The following is a 19,630-nucleotide window of genomic DNA, read 5'->3' on the forward strand; positions in this document are numbered from 1 at the left end:
CAGGTGCAGTGCATGTTAATGTCAAGTACATACCAGAGTACGCAATCACTCATTTGAGCATGAAACTCATGACCTTGTCACAAGACAATGATTCAGTCCTAACTAAATAGTTAAATCAAGGCTCAGGTGTTCTTCCCTTCAACTTGTTAACAACTGCTGGGATTCAGATAGCATTGTTTTCTTCAAGTGCAAAATGTGGTTCACTCCAATTGGAGTAATTTTAACAAAATGAAGGTGCAGCAGAAGTAAAATTATTCTAACATTGACAACAGCAACAACATCACAGAAAGGGTAATCAAATAATTTTGTTTAACCCCGAAATTTGCTAATTTTGTGTGCTTTATTGAAAGGTGTTCCTCACTAACAAAGTGGTACAGTTCCATATCAATATTTGGCTGTCCCTCATCAGGCTCGAGGGATTCACGCCACATCTGACACACTCCACAAATCTCTGTGTTCCACATAGACAGCTATCACTAATTCAAAACGCACATAGCAAAATGCAAGCTATCCCTGCAGTGGAAAGTCTGAACCGTCCTGCCAGACACAAACGTAAGATCCACCATACAGGCCCTTCTCCAATCTAATCTGAATGGAGAAAATACCCTACTCACCACCATACTAAACTCCCTGCTTCATCAAACCGATCCGCAAATGCAACCATATAATGCCCACACTTATTATAATGCCCATACTTGTGGAACTTCACTGGCTACCCCTACAAAGCCAGCTTCAACATAAACAACGTTGCCACAATACATGTTCCCTATTACCCTAGTGGCAAAGTCATCATCTCTGGCAGATATTGTCTTACCAAAGGTCTGTATCTGGAGAAAATGGACTACAGTGTCTATTGGATTCCCTGGGAAACGATGCAATTGAAAACGGGCTCAAGATAAACACTGCCAAGACAAAAGTAATGGTATTTAGAAAAGTAAAAAATATGCCCCTGCCCTTTACATGGAAAATCCATCAGGAACAAATAAAAATGTTGAAAAATTACAAGTACCTCGGCATAAATATAGATGATAATCTCACATGGAACTCCCACTGGGATGCAAATGTACTGAACTGTATGAACATCGTGTACACCCGAAGTGCATTCATTGGTAGGCAATGTGGCTGGTCGATTCACATGATACTATTGTGATATAGGACACAAATTATCCCATGTATGTTGTATGGAGTTGATGCATGGGGAGATCATTTTTTTGTCACACCTAAACAAATTGGAATAAAAAATACTAAGGGTGTTGTTCAGGATGCCATGTAACTTGTCTATTCAATATCTCAGACTTGAATTTGAACAGAAAGGTATTGTGGTTGACTACAAATATAGAATGGCCATGTGTGATGAAAAAATGAAAAGCCTTGACAATGCCACCATTCTAGTGGAAGTTTTTAAATATTTTAAGAAGATAGATAACTACGATCGTTTTGGCACCCTAAGCAAACGTATGCAACTAAATGCTATCTGGCTATCAAGCAATTAACATCAATGTCCCAAAACGTCCATCTTAGTGCCAAAATCATGGATAAAACAATGACTAAGCACATACGGTTATGAAGCCGACCTAACACAGTTGTCAACTAAGGCTAACAGTGGCATGTTCATCAAGTACATGATGAACCGTGTGCAAGCCCCCAGCTACATCAAGGCCTTCCCCGGTAACTTTGTAATCCGCCAATACCTGTTGTCAAAATTCAATTTCACCACTCTACTTGAGATAAGTACGTGCGACTATGTCGCTTGTGTGGTAATCAAGAAATACAATCTGTAAAACAAATCTTAATTCACTGTGCGAGTTTATATTAATTTGCGAAAAAAATCCATTAAATCTATTGACATTGTGATGAAACAGAACGAATATGGGATATGCTAAGGGAGAGTGTGGTGGCGTGAGGGGAGGCCCAACCAGCGTGCGTGGCGCAGCAAAGAAAATCAGCGACGGAGCTGGATTATGTACGTCTTCTTTATTCTCCAACATGGACAGAACTGAACTGGTCCCGCCTCCCACCACCCGTCACTTCCTTTCCCCTTACACACTTCCTTCCCTGAAAACCCGCCCCCCAGATAACACTAGAACGTCAACATGACATCTCCCCCCTTTTTAAACATTAACCTGTCCCTCACAACAGGTGAGCAGATGATGAGGTTTGCTAACCCATTCCCTCAATCCATCGGTTGGGCTTGTTCTGAGCCCTTTGAGGACGGGCACTTGTAGACACTTGCAGGCTTCCACTAACCTCCACCTCAGGGGTGCCTTCAATGTCTGAGTCCTCCATTTCTCGCACCCTATCAACGGTCCCATGTGCTCTCCGTCGCATGTAAAACTGCTGCTTGTCTGGGCATTCTACCGCCACATGCGAGAGGCCTCTCCGCTTCGTTCTCACCTTCACTCCCGAAGGCTACCCGCCTCGTCGCCAGTGTGGTGGCGTGAGGGGAGGCCCAACCAGCATGCGTGGCACAGCAAAGAAAATCAGAGACAGAGCTGAATTATGTACATCTTCTTTATTCTCCAACATGAACAAAACTGAACTGGTCCCGCCTCCCACCGCCCGTCACTTCCTTTCCCCTTACACACTTCCTTCACTGAACACCCGCCCCCAGCTAACACTAGAACATCAACATGACAGAGGGTAACAACCCAAACTCAATATACCACATGGTAAAGTTCTATCTTAAAATTATAGAAATTCTCAATATAATGTTTTAGTTTTCATTGTATATTGACTATTTAATAACACATGTTTTTATATGGAATGTAATGTGTCTGTTTGTTTATATACAAAGGCGATTCGGCTAAATTTGTAGTGAATAAAAAAACGCTTTAAAAAACTGGACTAGTGGAAAGGCAAAAAGAAAGAACTATAGAGCACACATTTTTGTTCTAAGCCCCCAGACTGTGGGACCTCATGCATATACAAGTTTGAAATGTCCTCACCCTTATGCAATTTAGTAAAGAAAACAAGTCCTTCTTTTGCAAGAAGCACCTTCTTCACACCCCATAAACTGCCACCATCAATCCTTCCAACTCTTTACCCTCCTGACAACCACTTCATAGCCCACCGAATTTCACTCATATCACACTGCCACCTTTTAGCATTGTGATATATTACCCACTTTTCACTATTCCTTTCGCTCCTAAATGTTAAGACTGAAGAAAACAATGGGGGTCATTCCGACCCTGGCGGTAGGGTGTTAATGGCACCGGTAAGCACGATCCGTTATTAGCTCCTTCCCCATTCCCATTGAGCCCTATGGGGGCTCAATGGGAATGAGGAATGGTTTTCGAAATGGGGACTTACCGGGTCCACATAGGTCGGAATGTCCCGGTACAACCCCATTCTAACACCACGGACCCGGACCCGAGTTTGGAGGCAGCTATGGTGCTAATAGCACCATGGATACCTCCAAACTCGGAATGACCCCCAATACGTTGAAAGGACTGCTCCCTCATTCAACCATCTAATGCATGATGCAAACTCTACTGGTGTACAGTGCTCCATTGATTTCTGAAGACAAGGCCATTCTCAGTACATGTCAGAAATAAATAAATACGTAGATTGAATGGGTGATATTTGAATACATTTACTTGATTAAAGACAAAACCAACCAGTGTGTGTGTGTGTGTGTAAGGATGTGAACACCCAGGGTTTTTTGATTTGTATAAAATAAGTAATTTCATCTGTGAAAGGGAAATCTGCTAATCAGATTCCCCTTTCATAAGCTCCAGGCCAAAAGCATAGTGTGCATTTGTACAGCGTTCACTAACCCAAAAGCATCTGGTCGATGGTTACATAAAAGAAAAGTGTTGAGAAAGCAGTACAAGACAGTAGGCCGTATATGAAGACAGGGGGCCTCATTATGAGGCTTGCGGTGACGGAATGAAGGGGGCCGGTACGGGACCAACCCCCTTCATTCCATCAGTGCTGATTCCAAGCTTCCCATCGCGGGACCTGGAACGCACGCCTGGTAAACCAGGCGTGCTTCCCGGGTCCCGCGAGGGGAAGAGGGAGGTAACAACGGGGCACTTATAATGCCCGTTGTTACCTCCCTCCCCATTCCCATTGAGCCCTATGGGGGCTCAAATGGGGATGGTTCCTGCAAGGAGGAATGACCGGGTTCTCCAATGTTGGAATAACCCGGTTATTCCTCATTGCAGGAACCCAGTAAACGAGCCCGGTTTGGTGGCAGCCATGGAGTAAATAGCTCCATGGCTTCCGCCAAACTCGTAATGAGGGCCAGTATGATCAGAAGTAGATAAGGCAGCTGACTGAATAGAGTATAGAGAGCATTGGTGACTTAGTTAAATAGCAAGGTCTTAAGGTTCTTTCTGAAGGACTAGTAGGATAGTTCCGATCTAAGTGCAAGTGGTAGGGAGTTCCAAAGCTGGGCAGCTTTCACAAGGAAGGTGGAGCCACCTACTCTTCATCATTTGAATCTGAGCACGGAGAGCTTGAAGTTGTTGCAGGAGCGAGTGGTTCTTGAGTGAAACGGGGAGGGAGAGCCTCCGCAAAAGTTAGGGTGGTGCTGAGTTGGATAGGCACTGATGAGTAATGGCCAGGGTTTTGTAGTTGATGCTGTCTCGGACTGGAAGCCAGTGGGTCTCCCTTCTAGCTGATGTGATGTACTCCCATTTGGGGGGGGTCAAGGGTGGCACGGAGTGTGTTATATTGAATAAATTGTAGTTTGTGGCAGTTTTGTTCAGTGGTGCCCACAACAAGGGCATTACATTAGTCCCATTTGGCTCCAATGACAGCGTGTGCAGTAGCCAGGTGATTGTTGGTAGAGATTAAGGGTTTACAGGCATTGAGGAGTTTTATAGTTTAGGCAGCAGAGGATGCAACTGTGTTAATGTGCTGTGGCATGTTGAGGGAGGAATCAAGATGGAGTGGCCATAAGTATGGAAGGATTGGTAGGCTGGCTCAAGACTGTTGAGGGAAGTACCTACGATAAGAATCTCAATTTCTTTATCATTCAGGCAGAAGCTGTGGGACACCATCCAGGCTTGGATAGTTTTGTAGAGTTAAGGGTGTCACTGTTGTTCGAGTATGTGTCTGAGAGAGTGATGAGTATCTGGGTATCATCATAATTAGTGTAAGAAATGCCCAGGAAGTCAAGGAGCTTGAAAAGGGGTTTAGTGTAAATGTTGTAAGGGTAGGTGAGGTGCAGGTGCCTTGTGGAACTCCACAGGAGATAGGAGTAGGGGTGGCGGTAGAATTGCCAATGAAAACACTGGATTACCTATCTGCTAGGAAGGATGCTTTCCAATTGATCGCTTGGGTGGAGAAAATGACTGCAGAGATGAGGAGGTGGCAGAGGGTTTGGTGGTTGTCCAGGTCAAAGGAAGCTGAGAGGTCCAGTAGAAGTAGGAGGGCAAGTTTCCCCGAGTCACATAGATTATTGATCTGATTGGTGAGGTCAAGAAGGGCTGATTCTGTACCATGGTGAGGATGGAGGCCAGACTTTCAGAGGGTGAGGATATAGTGTTGTTCAAGAAAGATTAGTATCTGGAGATATGCCGATCTGTTAAGGATTTTTAGAAGGAATGGGACTGTGTGGTGATTGGGAGGTAGTTGGTAGGAAATGCAGGGTCAAGTTCGGTGGGCACTATGCCTGATTCGAAGGAGGTGTTGATGATGGCATTGATGAGGGGCAGTAGGACATCAGCACAATCTTTAAAATGCGGGGTGGGGCAGGTTTCGCCTTTGCCATGAGATGGTTTGAGACCCTTTATTATTTGGGCCACACCTGTTTTAGTGAAAGAGTGGAAGTTGAAGAGCGGGTAGGATGGTGGGTTGGTAGGAAGATGGGAGGCGTTGAGCTTTGTGTTAATGGTTAATTTTTTAGGATCTTATTTTGAAAAGAGGTATATTTTGCAGATGGAGTGTTCTGGATTTTAGTGCACCAGAAGTCATTGATGGTAATGATAGTGGGAGGGGTGGAGGAGAACTCCTAGTTCTTGTAGGATGGAGAAGATTTTACAAGAGTTAGATTTGGCATTGGTGATTTGAGTGTTTAGCTAGAGGCTTTTGCTGTATGTATTGCAGGTTTGTATTCATTATATTTAGTAGTAGAGTGGGTTAATCACCATTCATATTTGCGGGCTCATTTCTTGGCATGGTTGGCTGTGAGATCAGGGGTAATCCATGAATTCCTATGGGTGGTGGACTTGGATTTGCGTAGTTTGAGGGGTGAAAGGGATTTACAGCATGGGAGATCAGATCGTTGTAGATGTTAACAAGGGCGGAGGGGTCGGATGAAGCAGGGGGCAGAAATGTGTTTTAAGCCAGTTGGGGAGACGGCAATCTTTGGTGAGATTCCACATGACAGGAGGGACTGAGGTAGGGGCATAGGTGTGATTGTCTGAGGTCGAGATAGTGAATGTGATAATGTGGTGGTCTGAGAAAATGCAAAAGTACTTCAGAGGTTGGGTTGAGAGTCAAGGTGTCTAATTGCGTGAGTTTCAAATGGACGGTTTGGTGGGAATGAGGTTTCAGTTGGGTAGGGCATAGAGTGTTGAGGTTCTGACAGGGTTGAAGTTATTGTAGATGATGGCAACTCCACCCATTTACCTATAGATCTGGCATTGCAATAGATGGTGTATGTTAATAGGTAATGCAATGGAGAGGGCTGGACCTGCAGCTGGATGTAACCAGGTTTAAATAATGTCAAGAAGGTCAAGGGTTTTGTTAGTAATCAGGTCTTGAATGTCGAGAGAATGCATGAGGAGGGAGTGTGCATTCATTAGAGTGCAGTTAAGTTAGGTAGTGCTGGTGGGGTTGAGGCTATTCTAGTGACATGTGCAGGTGACTGAAGTGGGAAAGAAGGTAGGTTTACCTGGGAATAGGAGCACAGAGGGCAATTTTGGCAGTGGATAAGTAAATTCTGCTATGAAAGGTGGGCTCCTGCCAGGCTCCTCCAGGCCCTGACAGGCCACGACAGGAAGATGAATTGTGTGTAATCCTTCTGTGGAGACTGGCTTTGACTGCCAGCTCTCAGACATTTCCAGGAAGTGGTCATGCAGACCTCAGTGGTACAATCATGTCACTCCGCGGGCAGGACGCCAAGGGTGGAGGTTTGCAGTGGAAGAGGTGCATGCGCGGCAGCAGCCATGATGTAGTAGAGTGGATGCTCCATGAGCAAAAGAGGAGGCCCAGCCGGGATTATCTTGGTGCTCCAGTCATGAGCAGCAGGATGATGTGATGATGTAGTTGCTGGAGCAACAGTAAGGGGACAGGCCTCACCAACAAGATGCCTTGGGTATCAGCCTTCAGTGGGGGCTGGCTTTGCCGGCCATGCCTCTACGATCCCAGGAAGTGGCCGTGCAGACCTACAGTGGCCCTATAACATCAGGGTGGAGGTCTGCAATGGAGAATGTGCATGCAAGGTGGTTGTCATGATTTAGTGGAGTGGATTCTACATGAGCAGTATAGGAGGCCAAGCAGAGCTTACCTTGGTGCTCTGGTCTTGAACAGCAGGATGATGTGATTATTTATTTTTATTTATTTGTTTATATAGCGTTAAAGCCCGCGGGCATCAGAACGCTTACATATAGACTGGACAACAGAAAAAGAGACAGGACTAGGCGAGAGAAGGCCTAGGTTAACTCAAATTGATTCAGTATGTTACCAGGATTTACTTAAAAAGTAAGGTTTTCAGTTTTTTCCTGAAGGTGAGGTAGTTAGGCTCAAGTTTTAATGAGGTGGGTAGGTCATTCCATTTTCCGATGGCTAATGTCGGGAAGGCCTTGACAAGGCCATGTTGTTTTTTAGTTATAATGGTTTGTAGTTTGCCTGTATTTGATGATCTGAGGCTCCTGGGTGGCTCGTACCATTTAAACTGTTTCTTGAGGTAGGCCGGGGCTGCGCCATATAGGCAGCGATGTACCGTGGTAAGAGACTTGAAGGAGATTCTCTCCTCCATAGCCAACCAATGGAGGGCTTTCCTTTCTCCGGAGATGTGTTCTCTCCATGATTTTCCAGCGATCGTTCTGATGGCGTTGTTTTGGATGGTTTGACATCTTTTCAAGCACTTCCTATTGGCTCCCAAGAGTAGGGAGTTTCCGTAGTCCAATCTAGACAATGTAGTGGCCCTAGCGATGATGATGCTGTTCTTTTGGTCTAACAATGGCCTTATCTTTTTAAGGAGGATCTGATGGTACTGACAGTTTTTTTAAGGTAGCTTGTATGTGCTCCAGCGCCTAGAGAGGCTTGAAGATACACACCTAGGGTCTTTACTTTTGCTGATATTGGAATCTGGATGTTTTTGATGGTAAATGAGTTAAAGGCAGGGCTCAATTTCTTTCTGGCCTGTGTAGATCCGAAGATCATGAGCTCAGTCTTAGAGCCATTTAGACGCATCCAGTTTTCTTTCATCCAGTGTTCGATGGTGTTGTATAGGAGAGAAAGTTTATCATTGTCTATTTGGTAGTTCCCACTGAGTTCAAATACCAGTTGGGTATCGTCAGCGAAATTGGTAAAAAATATACCCATCTGGGATAGCATGGTGCAAAGGCATCGCATATAGAGGTTAAAAAGTAAGGGGGAGAAACCCTATGTAGTTGCAGGAGCAGCAGTAAGTGGTCTGGTGACCAGCATCTCTCAGAGTTATCCGAGCCACATTAAATTGATATCACTCATATGTTAGCCCTATTTGCCCAGTTCACCTTTGGAAGTTTTATGTTTAAGACTGATTCTCTGCCAGCCACAGCAGTATCCAGGACTGCACTGTGTTCAAGGACCCCTGCAGTTGTGTGCAAGCCTCCCCTGTGTTTGGGAGTTTGCATAAAGGACTCATCTTGCCCCTGAATTGGGCCCCACAGAACCATGACAGCCCGGACATTCCTTGGATTGTACAGTTTGTCATTATTGAAGTGCTTGGAGAGGGATTCAAGAATTGTTCAACACATTTCTGCCAGCAGGATCCTCTGTGGCTTCCTTTTGCTCTATTTATCTTTGCACAGCGCAAAGGCATCTGGTTTGGCACTTCCCAACCATCAAAAACCACAAAGAAGGTACTATTGACTGCTAACTGCCCTGTAGTCCATGCTTGGGACCTAAAACTCATTACTTCAACTCTTGAGCATATCATTTTCCAAGAACATTGTTGCTTTTGCTTGCCTTTCACCCCTGATTCATTACCCAGAGTAATAGATGCAGTGTATCAGAGTACTCTGCATCTACTATCTTTGCCTATTCTGCAGACATCTACATTCTCGAGCAGGGGGAACAATAGGGGGAAGGACACCTTAGCGGTAATCCCCAGGCAGCAGTCCCTCCATGCCTTACAGCACCCCCAGAAGTTACTACCCTTCTGGGCAGAGTCACGGGAGGAAAGTAACAAACAGGGTCCCTGTTGAAGGGGCTGAGAAGCTACACCTTTAACAGGGGCTGCACTCACACACCCTGGGGCAGAGCCATGATGGTTGCACTCAGGATGAATACAACTGCACAATCAGCAGAAGAGAGGGTAGTCAAAATCACTGGATGAAAATGTGGCCAAACTGATCGTAAAAGTGAATTACACCCAGAAGCAATCCATTCAGAAGTGACCTGTTCTACCAGAACAAATGTGCTCATAGGTGAACCTTTCACCCATAAGTAATACACCAAATGTATGTGCTGACAATCAGCAATCATTTTAATCTGAATCCTTAATGCTGATTGTTTATTGATCACCTGCAAACTAACTCTGACTGAATTTAATAAAACCTGCAGCTTTTTAATATGCCATCACCTGTTGTCATGTCTCTCTGTTATTGCCATGGATGTTTGGGATGTGTATACTCTGGGTTGTCATTGCTATGTGTTCTTCCCTTAGGGGTTGGTTTCGTAATGTTTTTCTAGTTAGTTATTATTGTCATCATGTGTTTAATGAAAGTGTATATATTTTTATCGAAACCTGATTTGGCATTCCATTATTTTGGACTGTAATACTATGCTGTTTGAGTTGCTTCTGAACCACATTGACACCCATTTTACGAGAAAAGCCTTCCCTTGGCCCACGTTACCACAAAAGGTGAAGAAGGCATATCTCTTGACTGTGCCTGTTTTACCTTTATGATTGTGTTGGCTCTTGGTTTGTAGAAGTGAGAGAGCTGAGTGGGTGTTTTAGCCTGCATGCATCTTTATATGTTTGCAGAGCAGAAGTCAGTTCATCACAGTGTGTATAAACAGGATTCCGGGACACATGTTTCAAAATTGTCCAATCCGATACTACCAATGCATTTTTACATGCATCTAGCCATTTACTAGAACACCACACAAAAACTGAGCCAGTTTGAAATAGTTTCCTTGGAAAATGTACACAATATATCTTTAATTAGGCATGCATGCAGAGTATGACAGAATACAAACACAGAGCTGATGATAGGATGTGCAAACACACACACACACACACACTTACGACCACTGGCTGGATTGCCATGAACATACCAACGGATGTGAATAAATCATGCGAACTAACACTCACAAACACACACATCACAGATAAATGTGGAACCCATCCACACACGCAAGATCTGAATGTAAACAGCAGGCAAGCATAACACTGTGGCAACACAGGACTGCCCGTGGATTCTGATGTACTTTCTGAATGATGACCCCAATGCATGCCTTATCTGAGTCAAGCAACTTTAGGTACAGTTCAGGCAAACATCCATAACTTGATGACAGGCGATGATACAGATTACACCACTGACTTTACACATTTTTTTAAAAAAAGATGGCACTTGACTGTTTTGGTCTTATTTTTCTTTTTCTTTTACAAAGACTTAGGGTTAGTACCTACAAAAGTTAAAATCTACAAACTGGAAATGTGATTGATGAGGTTGCTACAAAAACTCAGTCTAAACAGAGTTCCTCATACTGCATATTCAACTTTAACTCAGAATAAATCATAACTTTACAGCACTCGTGTTATGTATGAGGTAGCTTACAGCAGTGCTCATTTTAAAGAGAGTTTTGCAGATTATTGTGGTAGTGTGATTTAAGGTTTCATTTGTAGAGTGTTGAAGTTTCTTGAGAATGAGTGTTAATAGTGGCCTTAACAGTGATATTTCCAATGTTTGTAACTGTAGATTTTAGTAACGGTATCTCCCATAATGCTGTGCTCATCTATTCTACAGTACTAAGACTAAAAAGAGATCTCTAATGTGGGATTTCCATTGTGCAACACGGTGCCTCTGTTAGTCCAATAGTGAGGCCTATCAACACTGCACTGCAGCCAGGCCCACTGTTAATTGTATTCTATGCACTTACTCTGCCTCTGCAGACAATTATCGTTTCAGAATTTCAAGGGCTCTGAACGACTGATGTTTTTTAGCCATGTTCCCACCCTCCTTGAGCACTTTAAAACACTTGCCTTGTGTATAGGTGCCATACAAAATAAACATTACCATACCCTACCCTTCTAGGTATCAGACCCACTCACAGCTCTCTGAATGTAACTCCAACCTGATCTCCAGAACTTCCTGGTACTCCACAACTGGAAGCCAGAAATTCACCTTTCAAAGTGACTCAATCATTTCCTAAAGGAACCTCCGCTGTTTCAATGATGTCATGTGCAGTTATTAAAAGACACATCATTTGTGAACTTCTGTCTACAGCTGGATCTCACAGTGGTGCTATTGTAGCACAAGAAGCTACTTTGACAATATTGTACTGGTAGCCACACACAGTGCCGTCGGTGCATCCTAATCATGTCCTGCGGCTCATCTGGCTATTCCAGAAGCGGGAGCAACATGCACTTTTGCTTGTGCACGTCAATCCTAACCCAGAGTTCCCATTGCAATGGCAGCATGATGAATTTGGGCACTTTGTGGATGAGCTTGGAGTACCCATGAACAACTACCCACATGACACCCCAGCATATCTGCTTGTTCTTTCTCAATATGCATCTACTTGAGGGCTACATTCGTCGGATTAGGTCTTGGAAGGCATTCCTCCTTTTGAAATTCAGCACTCCCAAAAGAGAATTGTGCCTATAATCATGGCCATCACTCTGGTTGATCTGGAGCGCATGATCTCTCTGATGCATCCTGCTGACTAGCTTTCTCAGCTAGATCTTTGAATGTGGACCTTCATGCTGTTGTGCCTCTCATTGAAACTGCAAGGCACTGGTGAACTCTGCTGATTTCCTTTTGTTCCCTCTGAAATGTTGCAAGTCCTTTAATCCAGACTCTGACTTTCATTGTGTTATTGAGGTACTTTTTGCAACACAACTGGACAAAAGAAGTCAACTAATTTCTGGTTGATCTAATCCACATGTGCTCGCCCCCTGCAAGATGCAGCCAGGCCAGTTTGCAGGGACAATACCTCTGATCATATGACTCTTTTTCTTGGCCATCTTCATTGGCCGCCTCTCGAAGCCAGGATTGGTGCTAAAATTCCTCTTATGATGTTTGAAGCTGTGGATTCTAGTGCTGATTCATACGGACTGAAAAGGTCCTTATCCCTGGAGATGTACCTGCTCTTCAAAGACTCGATTCAATTCACCTAGATCTTCTCAGGTGTAACGACTTCTTAGGGATCAGCTGTTTTCTGTTGAAGAGCTCTCCCAGTGATTCTTTGACAAATCTCTGAGTTATTAGTTTTTGGAATGCAATTGGAAATGTGATCTTGGACACAGCCTCCTCTTGGCGTTCACTATCTCTCACCGGCCTCTGTCCACTTTTTGATTATGTTTTCCTCGGCAATGATACGTGACGTGTAATTTAAAACGTCTTTCATCCCCTGTACATGCACGTTTTGTTTTCATATAAAATGTTTGTCTTGTACAATTCTCTGACACCCTATGGGCCCGATTCATGGAATATTTGCCCGGTTCAAAGTGACTCTGCACTGCTGAAAAGTGACTTTGCACTGCCGACACAAACGCTGATTCATGGAACTGTGCAAAGTGTATTTTTGCCATGCAAAGTCCGGGCAAAGTAATTTTGTCCTGCAAAAATGACTATGTGCTGACTTTTCCCGGACTTTGCATTGCAAAAAATACACTTTGCACGGTTCCATGAATCTGGAATTGTGTCGGCAGTCCAAAGTCACTTTTCAGCCGTGCAAATTCACTTTGAACCAGGAAAATATTCCATGAATCTGGCCCCATGTGTGTGCTTTATAATAATATGTAAGTGCATAAAATAATAAAACAAAACCTCACTATTACCACATCCTTCTCAGCAGAAATACCTCAATCCTGAGTTGCTATACCTCTAGCTATTACAGCACCAGGGATCCATTTGCCGCCTAAATAATGCTCCTGAATTCTGCCCCGCCGCCCAGTATCAGTGGCTGTGCCGCTGCTGGGAAGCAGAGTAGTCAGGCAGGGCGGCCATGTCTAAGAGGGAATTTGCTTTCTTGGTGATTACTCTAAGTCTGAAATGCTGCTCGTTCCTCATTGCCAGTGTGCAGACCACCACTTTACAAGCTGAAGTGGCCCTGCGGAAAAGTTTCAAACTTTGTTAAGTGCAGCTACTGCCTCTGTAAACGTACATACATCAATATATTTTTTTTTAAATGCTGCATAATGAACTGATGCAATTGTCGAGGGCATTTTTAGATATGATTGTACTATAACCTGACCCGTGTATGGCCTGCTGGCACTTGCTCTTGTACAGTCTGTAACGCTGTTTCTGTCACTTGGTAGATATCTGCAGACGTAGCCTGCGCCATTGAAGTGCTGTTGCCTCGCTAGTCCACTGCCATGGTGCTGCACGCAGCAGTAGACTCCCGTCCACCTCACTCCCACCCATCGATGTCGGAAATCAAGCCACACAAAGCGTGGACGCTGAAGGACGAATCACTTGCAGGGGTTGTTTAGCGATTCCGAAGGCCGGGGGGGGTGGGAGGGGGAGGGGGAGAGGGGGACCTCAGGCCAGGCGCAGAGCATACATGTACCCATATCAAGAAACACCACTTTTCAGAGTCCATCCCGTGGATTCTCTCCGCTGTGCTAAGAACGCAGCGGCCAGGGCGCAATTAAGGACAAAGGAATGAATGAAACATAACTTGAGTTTTCTTTCCCTTGCTGCAATTATTCAGTGCTGTGTTCCTGATTCACAAAGCACTTTTCAATGGGTGCGTTTCATTGAAAAACGCGTTGCGAATATGGCCCTGTATCTTGTGCAAAAAGTCATCAGTTTAAGGCAGAGAACCACAAGCTAAGGGAAAAGACCACACATAAATGCTGAATAACCATTGGTGGCCATTCCCCACAAATGCTTTGATTTAAAACATGTTATCATTATGGTTTTGGACCCACTTTCCAACTCCATCTGTAATGACAAGGATAGCTTAGTAAAAATCCAGAGACGGTCATGTGCTTTAATTACATCTTAATGACATATATGGAAGATGAAAAGGTGAGTGCCGCCGACCTTGCTTGAATGCAGGATGGTGCTGGCTCTCGGGCGTTTGTTTTGGCAGACCTCGCTGTAGCATCAGCTCTCTCAATGAAGTGAAATTCACATAATATGTTGCATTACTCCAGCATTTCAAATGCATATTAAGATCCAAAAATGATGAGGATAAACTAGTTATAGAATCTGTGTTGGGATTCTTTAAAAAAATCTCCCTTTACCAGAGAAATTTGCGGACACAGCGTCACTTGTTTCCCATCTGCCCAAGGGGCAGATATGATATGATAGGTTATTTATAACGCGCTTAATACCCAGAGGTTTCTAAGCAGGGACCCGGGGATCGCACCTGTGTTGCTCTGGGTTGTCTTGCTTCCAAGGCGAGCACATTGCCCCTGAGCTATCCTCCCGAAGGGATCCTTCTCCGCAGATGCTCTGGTACAGAGTGGGAGCTTCATTGGGCTCATAACCGGAGAGAATGGCCCAGTGGTTCCTCTTCCAGGATCCGCTGGCACTATGTTCAGTATGAATAATACACTTCTGCTGGCATGCCCCGCCCACTGTACAGGGGCCCAGAGGCAGAACCATAGAAGTTGTTTATCTGTAGCACGTTTTCCTGACTTGGTACCACTTTGTGCACACTGCTCCAAGCTGCGCCCGAGCCAAAGAGCCTTGTTACGAGTTGGGTGGTATTCCGGAAGCAAATCTGCTGGAATACCACCCAATAGAATTATCGCTACGGCTGCTTGGTCCGGAGGAATTACCGCCAGATTACAAGGAAGGGGCGGTGGTGGAATGAATCTCCATTTTTCAGGGTCCATTGGACTTTGTGGGGCTTTTTTGGTGGAATTACCACTGTATTCATTCTGCTGATTTTGCAGATTTTTCAAGGGACAGTGGGCCTCATTAGGACCCAGGCGGAGGACCATGGTGCTATTAGCACCATGGTCCATGCCGGTGTCCGCCATGGCGGAATGGGGAATTACCACCCCATTCCGAGCTTGGTGGGGCGGTAATTCCCCATGCCACCATGGCCCTTCCCCATTCCCATTTTTGCCCCATAGGGCTCAATGGGAATGGGGAAGGCAGTAAGTACGGTGCCGCAAATTGCGGCACTGTACTTAGCACCAAGGTCCCTTTGCGGGTCCCTACTTTAACGGCTGGTTTTACCAGCCGTTAAGGTCGGGTCCCGCAAAGGGACCTCTGTAATTAGGCTCTAAGTGTTTAACGGCACCGCAGCCTTTTTACGGCGCCGTTAAACACTTAGCGCCTGGGTCGTAATGAGGCCCAGTGTGAGGATTTACCTCCAGCATCATGCTGGAGGTAAATCCCCCACTCCAGGACCATACCCAAAGTATGGCAGTGCAGGAAAAGTGGCGGTAATTCAGGTACCCCAATTTTTTCCCAAACCGCCATACTTGTAAGGCGCCCCAAAGTCTTTAGATCCCATTCCCAGAGAACCCATTTTAGCCGTCTGATTGACTCACAGGCACTGCTTGCACACATTGTGTTGGGATGCACAGCGGAGAGAAGTATAATAGGTTTCATGACAGATGCACTCTTGCTCAATGAGAGCAGTGATCTCCAATTGCCAAGCTTTTGTCCATTTCTGCACTGTTGCGCTCTGTCCCTTCACACATGGGTGTGACGGTGCGCTGTGGGTTGCGCATTGTGAATACGGATGAGCATATTGCGTCATGGTGTGTTTATTCGCAAGGTGTCCAGATAAATTAATCAATTGTGTATCTGTGAATTCATTTCTCTCTGGAAAGATAGCTTTTTCTTTGCGAAAACAAGAAGCCGACATGTTATCCCTTTACATGGCTGACCACCGAGCCTGAAGAAATCACTTCGGGAGAATTAATTATACTTTGCATTTGGTGAAGCGATGTGAGCACAGATGTTCAAACCTTCATGGTGGCGGCAACCTGATGAGAGATTAAAATTGAATTTTACACCATGGCTGCATTCACAGATGGTGTTAAGTAATAGATCCAACATTTACAAAGTCAGTCAAGAATAAAGCAATTGCCACCTGAAGGTGAGAGCGGCAATACAGACTCAGCCAGGAGGGAGACTGTCTCATTGTACATAGTTTGCTTCTTTCCTTCCATCCTCACACATCTGTGAGCAGTGGGTTTTTTTGCCTGCAGGGGGCACAGACTGTTGAAGTGCCACCCACTCCTACACCAATTCCCAAATGCTGTGAGTAGCTTCAAAGATGGATATGGCATTTATAACGCGCCTATACACAAGTGTTTCAAAGCGCGACGAGGCAAGGGAGGGGGAACAGAGGGAAGACAGAGACAGCGATCTTACTAAGCCAGGGGACATTGAGATTGCGCAAGTGCAGTGGTGGGGGGAAGGGGAAAGTGCGGGGGCAAGGGGCAGTGCAATACATAGGATCGACAGTAAAATAAATAAATAGAATAAATAAAAACAGTAGGTAAAAGTGGCCAGCTAGTGGCAAGTGCAGGGACAGCCCACACACACATCGGGCCAGTAATCCAAATAATGTGTACCGCCACAGTGCACTTTTCCACAGCATTTGCACCAGAGCTAAACTATATTGAAACACTGCAAATGTGCACTAGGGCAAGATATTTCCTTGGAGCAAATGCCATGCACATTTTCATTTGTGTATGTAATGTGGATTCTACTAGGTTGCGTTTTTGATATTGACCAATCCTATCCCTCATCGTTCTCTTTGTGAAAGGGTTTCCATCCTGGAACAAAAACAGTAGTTTAGATGTCTCATTTTGAACCATTTGCCAACCTGCACCCTTGGTGGCACCCGTGTTTTCCCTCTAGGAACTTTTATGAGTTATGGCGAGCAAAAGAGAAGGGATAAATCCCATGCGGCTCTTATACAGGCATGTAAAAACGGTCCCAAAAGTATCCACCTACTTCAACCACAATGGGTTCTAATGTGAAAATATGTCTGGGGAAGTTTGAGATAATACAGGGGCCAGAGTACAGAAATTGCTCCCTGGTGCAAGAGGAATGCCGCACATTATTATTACCAGTTTATCCTACTCCAACCTATTCTGTCAGCGCATTTTTGCAACAGGACCCTCGTGTTACTACGGAGTGGTATTAACACTAGGCCATTTTGTTTCCTTGTGCAAAAATGCATTAATTGCATATGAATTTTGCACTAGGGTAAACGTTTCCCTAGTGCTAATACCATGCATTATGGCAATCGCCCCTATGCAAAGGTACTGTAATCTGGTTGGTGGGTGATTTGAAAAGGATATTTTCCATGTGCGAGTTCGCAAATAGAAACTCTTGTAAGCCTAGTGAACAACAGCACACAAATGGACTATTGGGAGGCCTGGCCTCCAATTTATGTGCGCATCACAAGCGAGATGTGAGATACGCTCACACATGTATGCAACCATCTGGAGCATTTTTGTGAGAAGGTCATGTCTGGCCGTGTTATGCACCGTCATTATTATGGGACAACTAGGACATGAGCAGGAGCTGTCCAAAATACATCTCTACCCATAATTTACTAGCAATCATGTATTACTTTTTTTGTTGTTGAAATTTCGCATGATGGTCCCTTTTACAGGCCATCCTGGTAGATTGCGCTTGCAGCAGCTGTGGGCTAAGACGAGACCTCGGCAGACTCTACCCGTCTAGACACACACGTGAATGTTGGGAGTTAATTAAAGTTACTTGCATATTGATGAGGCCAGGTTGTGCTGCACGCTGATCTCTTATGCAGGTAACTGACTTTATTTTGTAAACCACGCATTTTAAAATGTGGCCGCTGCTGCGCATCGCAGGGCTTGTTATGTGACACTGCGACATCCCAAGGTTTTTTTATTTTTTTTATCAGACTCAAAAGCAGGAGCTTTCATAGTTTGCATTTTTTACATTGTTAGGAAACTTGCACACACATCACGGACGTAATGTCACCAAAATGCCAGGGGTAGCAGAAGTGACATTGCATGACCTTTGACCTTTGATGACAACACAGGAAGTGATGTCATTTGCCACCATCTCGAAGTGACATCATGGGAAGAAATAGAACATGACCTTTCACCCCTTTAATGAGTCTAGCAATTAATGTATAGAATTCCAGAAAGACAAATTATTTGTTAATCCTATTCTTTCTTATTTCGAGTCACTGCTCAATGTGTTACATTTGTGGAACACCCTTTGTTTTTTTTAAGAGGCCTCAACAAAAATGGCAGCCACTCCAAAAACAAAGAGCCACATGGCACTGGCCACAGCCCAGGAGCATCGATGTAATGTTAGGGGTGGCAAGTGAGGGGTAGCAAGGGAGACATCACGTGTCACAGGTGCGACCCCTGGTGACCCCAGATTACATCCTTGACAAACATGCTCTGTGAATAATGTCGTTGATTTAAAGCACATGTTTTGCACATTACACAGCAAGAGTGCATATTGAGGCACAAAGTATATTTGGAAGAACTCATGAAATGCTTTCTGATTAGATATGGCATTAGGTGAGTCAAAGGGTTACATAACACAAAGCATCCATCATTTACATTCAAAACCTACAGTCAAGGTCTGGACAAAAACATTATTAAGCTTCCTGAAACAATAAGGGGACTGATTTACAAAAGCACTAAGGTTTTGTGATTTAGGCCCTAGTTGAGGTAGCCAAAAACGCCAAGTTCTCCCAAGCGCATCACACAATCTTCCCCATAATATCATTGGGGATCCCGGGAGCATAATGCCACTCCTCCCTAACACGCAGGGCCACACCGGTTCCACATCCCACCCAACCAGAGACTGGTGAAGTGCCCCCCACCCCCAGTTTCCTCTCCAGGATGCGTGTAGATTCTGTATTGCCAAACTGCCTTCCCCACCCCCGCAGGTTGCTACCTCCCTGCTCCCTCGTTTCTCTGCTTCTTTCACCACGTCCCTCCCCAATGACTTGTAAAGCGCTCAGTGACTTCCCGAACATAGGCTGACAATCAATACCAATAATAATAATAATAATAATAATAATAATAATAATAATAATAATAATAATAATTCCAGTGCTTCAGGAATCCTCCAAAGAACCATTCTGACATGGTCCCGAGTCTCACTGAAGCAGCCCGAATTCCTGAGCATATATTTATTCCATTACATGTGATTACCCAAAATAGGAGGCTAAAGCAAATTCTTTGTCAAAGATATAGGACCGAGTAGGCTACAGCTACGTCTGGCAAATGACTCGAATGTCTGCATACGATTAGAAACGTCAGTATTATGATGAACGATGTTAGCATTGCAGGACTGTGGGCCAGGTC

General features: G+C 44.6%; 1 protein-coding gene across 7 annotated transcripts in view; it reads left to right on the plus strand.

Annotated features, from left to right (window-relative positions):
- Nucleotides 1-19,630, plus strand: part of TENM2 (teneurin transmembrane protein 2) — a 3,863,575-nt gene that overhangs the window by 3,739,855 nt on the left and 104,090 nt on the right. The gene's annotated exons all lie outside the window — the stretch shown is intronic.

The sequence above is a fragment of the Ambystoma mexicanum genome, chromosome 3q (genome assembly GCF_040938575.1).
Source record: "Ambystoma mexicanum isolate Mex_15411 chromosome 3q, UKY_AmexF1_1, whole genome shotgun sequence".
Classification (NCBI taxonomy): domain Eukaryota; kingdom Metazoa; phylum Chordata; class Amphibia; order Caudata; family Ambystomatidae; genus Ambystoma; species Ambystoma mexicanum.